Genomic DNA, 4912 nt, shown 5'->3' on the forward strand with positions numbered 1-4912 from the left:
GCACAAATGGATGACGTTGACCTGACATTGACGACACATGGCAAAATGTGATTACGTGTACCTGACATACATGACATGTGGACCCATAATGGAGTGTCACGTGACCAGCCAATGACACGTGTCCCGTAGACCGGGTTAGGACCGGTTCGTTGACCAACCCGTCGGGTTCAAAAAAACCGAATCAAGATCGGTCAAAATCTTTTCGAACCGGATCCGACCCTAATCCGGATTAAACCAGCCCATTACCATGTCTACTTGACCGTCCTACCGGAGATGTTATAGAAAATACCGTGTGCACGTTGCCTGTGCTCCTTTGGAGTGACCCCATCAATTCTATAGTTGGAACTTTAAAATGTCAGTTTTATCATGAAAAGTGTGCAATATTTATTAAAATGCCCTCCTTAGTTTCATTGTTCATAGGCGGAATTTAGATTTTTCAATTATAATGTCTTTGGTACTTTCGTTTCCATAACATTACTCAACTTCAAATGGAAATTGGCTTTAATTTAATTTTAAAGTGGAAATTGTAGTGTCATGAGAACTGTCCTTGAGAGAAAATCTAATATTTTGAATCGCAATATTGGTCGTTATATTATCTCTATGACAAGAAAAGAAACTACAATTTTCACTCGCACAACTTTTACATTCAATGACTTTAGCCCCTCTGTTCACCTTCTGAACTAGACGAGAACAAAATTACAGACAACTGAAGTGCTGCTGGAAGTTTTTTGCACTTCTCTAAACCAGACTTTTTCATTAGAACGTCTCCATATTTTTCAGACAAAAAATCAACCAACTTGCGCAGATCGATCATGTAAACCAATCCGTCGAACATTGCCGCTACTCGTCAATTTGCCTGATTTCCATGCTATGAATTGAGGGATCAAACCCAGGAGGAACGAAAATAGTATCATCCCACGTCGAAGTAGAATTGTCCTGCAAACAATTTTCATTTCATAGAGTTATTCAATGATGTTTCAACATATGAGGTCTTGGAATTAAAAGCATTATTAACTTATTCTTTACCTTCATTTTCTCTATCATTTCTTCTAAAATACAAACCTACAAAAAAAAAAAAATGGTTCATAAGCATTTACATATTGAGATCATTTTAAAAATAAAATAAAATGAGAAATAATAATTTTTTTTGTCACTTCCATATGAGTTTGGGGTTTAGAGTTTGAGATTTGTGGTCAAGGTTATTATGCCACTTTCACATTTTTCATTTTTAAAAAAAAATTAATATAAAATCGTTTGGTGGAAGATTGACCTCTTATATAGTTGTCATTAGACCCTTGTTATATAGTATAGTGAGTATGCATTATCGATTAATCGGAATTGTATTTGGTTTCAATTTAATTTAATCGACATTAAAATCTATCCGTGACGGTTTTGTGCACATGCATACAATTCGCCTGCAAACAGACCGATCCACATTGAATATCTTGGAAGTTTTGTTAACTGATTTTTCATTCTCAACAGCATCCACGATCTGGACAAAATGAGCAATGGAATTTATGGAAAATATGCCTTACAATTGAAGTAGCAGATGACAAACACACAAACAACTGCCAGCCAAGTTTGCTAATCTATACATGGGAGCATTTAACTAAAACAACCTATTCATGGAAAGATCCAAATTGAGTAAGATTTTCAATAGAGTAAATGTCATGATGTGGTGGTGGAGATATAAGTGGAACTCCAGGCTTTGAATTCCTCAACCTTGCAATATATGCACTAACTTTTTTCCCAGGCTTTACACCTTGTGCAATTTTTATTTCTATCTGATCAGCATTGACCAAAAATGTAGGTGTGACACCAAAACGTCCTGAAGCAACCTGAAGAATGAACAGCAATTTTCTTAAGCTAACTTAGAAAAAAATATGTCAAGGTTTCGTTATATTTCAGAAAAATACCACCCGATATGGGTTTCCACAAAGCAAGAATCCAGACATTTAGCTACACATTGCGTGAAGGCAACTAACTTATATGTTGATATATGACAACCAGGATTCATCAAATTACAGATAAGAAATCCCTTTCTGACCTGCTTGATAGCACTTGCAGCAGTATCACCATTCTGAAGACCTTTGAGGTGTGGAAGCTAGGAGAGTATCCGTCAACAGCATCTGTCAGTGGTTTCCAGTGAATGGGATCCTGATCCAAAATCATATAGTTGTAAAGTTGTCATATAATGTTTCATGGTAAGCAATCAGCATAGTACAACTTCAGCAGGGCTGTTGGTGCCATATACTGGTAGACAAATTACCTCACCACCTTCCCCTGAATTAGATTTTCCACCAATCCTATTCATTGCTATGACAATGGCTTCATGAGTTTCTCTTGATATAGCTCCAAGTGGCATCCCACCACCAGTGCAAAACTGTTCGACAATAGATGAAGCAGGTTCAACCTTCCCACACCGGAATTGGCCGACGATCACTTTTCAAACTCAAGAAGATCATGGAGAACCTAAAAGGAAATGGGAAAAAAAATATATCAGATACTATTTCCAAACATCTTCCAGAACTAAGTAGGAAAAAAACAGTTAGCCAAATGCTGCTGATAGATTGAAAACGCTTTCACTCTTTTGACGAACAGCTTTGTGAAGCAATTTTGACATTTCAGGGTTGTTTCCGTGATATTCTCATGTTGAAAATCATAACAATAATAGAATCATACGTGACACGATTCGGCGCACAATCCCTTTTGTGTATATCCTCGAATAGCTCCAAAGCTCGCTTGATACGATTTGTCTTACAACAACCATCAATCAAACAATTATAAGTCACAACGTCTGGGATAAAGCCCTCGAACTACATATGACGAAACATGTGATTAGCTTCCCATAACCTCCTCCTAATAGCCTTTCGACAACCAGTCTGGATAGCATGCTTACAATAAGAACTAATCGATATAGTGTGCGTAAACATATCAGGTGGGCATCTGAATGCAGGTAATTCCATTTGCTCCAACAAAAACCTAGCTGTTATTGAACTTCCCAACTCTACAGAGAGCAAAGATCATGGTATTATAAGTAAACATCGGGTTTGCACCTAAACTGCTTCATCCTATGAAAAGTATACAATGCCCCATTGACCAATCCTTCTTCTGCTAGGAATTTTTATCAAACACGTAACAGACTCAGTAGTAACCAGCCTCTTACCATAATCTCCGACCGCCATTTGTCTCAAAAACTCCCATAAACGCTTGTATTCATTCGCTCTAGAGAATACGATGCCCATCTCTTTACAATTGAGATCATCATGCTCGAAATTGAAAATTTTACGACCCAATGGAATAATTCGATTGCTTTGTCGAAGTCCTAAAACAACTTTTCGTGGGTCTCTGTAAGCGGCTGGACCCAGAACGAGTACGTTGTTATGGAAATTTCAGGATTCTTCGTTGAGGCGGCGCTGTTTTAACGGGGAGCGGTGGCGATTGGTCGGTTGGCGGCCGATGGAGCGGGGGGATTGGAGGAGGTGTCTGGGGATGGATTTGAGGGTGTCGGAGTCCAGATAAATAAATATAATAATGGTGTTGGGGTTCGTTGAAGTAGCGAGATTGGAATCGGTTGGTCTGTCTTGGCAATCGATTCGGTTGGACCGGTTAGAATTGATGTATTGTATATAATCGATATAATTTCAGTTGAAGGTGAGTAGAGCAAATAACAAGGGTAATTTTGCCCCATTCGGTACCTGCTTTTTGGGTCCCTCAAGAATTCCCCCCAAATTTTATCAAAATAAAAAAAAAAAGAATTCCCCCCAATAAATAAATAAATATTTTTTGAAAAATGATTCAACAATATATAATCAAAATGTTATGTTGAACTTTGAGGATTGAAACACAGTACTTAAACCAACTGGGCTAGTTTCTCTCCCTTCTTGATCTTCTCTTAGCAAAGTAGAAAAGGGTCTCCTATCAGACTCTTCATTTGTTCTTACCCTTACAAATTTGTTTTCTTTTATTTACCTCCGTCGATTTTACCGATCAAATTGAAAGTGTCCCCATTGTTTCTGTTGCCACTTCGTACAAGGTGAATTGTCCCCATTGTTTCTGTTGCCACTTCGTACAGGGTGAATTCTTTTTGCCGATTGAATTTCTTGTTTTCACGGAATGTCGATTGACTCGGTGCTTCGAATTGTTTTCTGCTAAGTATGTGCGTTTAGTTTGTATTCAATTGGGTTGTTATGTCTGATTCACGCTTATGATTTCTTGCTGCTACTCTAAATTCTCTCCATACCTGATTTCAGATCGTAATTCTCATTAATTTTCGGCATGAACAACCCTGTCCCTGGATTAGCTCTGACATATTTGAGATTCTTTTGGTTGTATCATAAACTGACTGATATGATTTTTTTTTTTAGGATATGATTTGCTGCATAACAAATCCTTGAACTTGAAGTGACTATGCAATGTTTTGTTTTATTTCAGCAACCATTCTTGCATCATTGCCTGTTATTCATTATCATCATTTTGTCACCATCTTGCTTAGTAATCATACTTGCACTTTTTGTAACCAGATTGCACAAGACCATATAGAGATTTATGCTATTTGCACACCATGTTATAGGAATTTGCCTTGATGATCTTCTGGTGGCCTAAATGATCTTGATGATCTTCTGGTTGTTGTAGGAATATGCCTTCTTGCTGGGAAGTTAATATCTTGTTTAGAGCGACGCAATCATGGTGTTGATTTCGAGAATAAAAGAAACATTCATAATGTATCGATCATAGGTCATGTAGGTCATGGTACGTCATATTTAATTCTGAATTTTCAAACTCAAATTAAGCAATTTTGTTGCTGATCTTGAGGGTTTGTTTCTTTCAAGAAAATCGATCTTGAAGAATGATGTATGTGGTTAGGAATCGGTACCGAGTCTGGTATAACCGCTACTTCAATCGGAGTCTC

At 37.6% G+C, this 4912-nt stretch overlaps 1 pseudogene; it reads right to left on the reverse strand.

Moving 5' to 3' along the window:
- Nucleotides 1-840: 840 nt before the first annotated feature.
- On the reverse strand, nucleotides 841-4051 carry LOC139882642 (pentatricopeptide repeat-containing protein At1g77405-like; annotated as a pseudogene).
- Nucleotides 4052-4912: the final 861 nt, after the last annotated feature.

Source organism: Rutidosis leptorrhynchoides, unplaced genomic scaffold, assembly GCF_046630445.1.
Source record: "Rutidosis leptorrhynchoides isolate AG116_Rl617_1_P2 unplaced genomic scaffold, CSIRO_AGI_Rlap_v1 contig295, whole genome shotgun sequence".
Classification (NCBI taxonomy): Eukaryota; Viridiplantae; Streptophyta; class Magnoliopsida; order Asterales; family Asteraceae; genus Rutidosis; species Rutidosis leptorrhynchoides.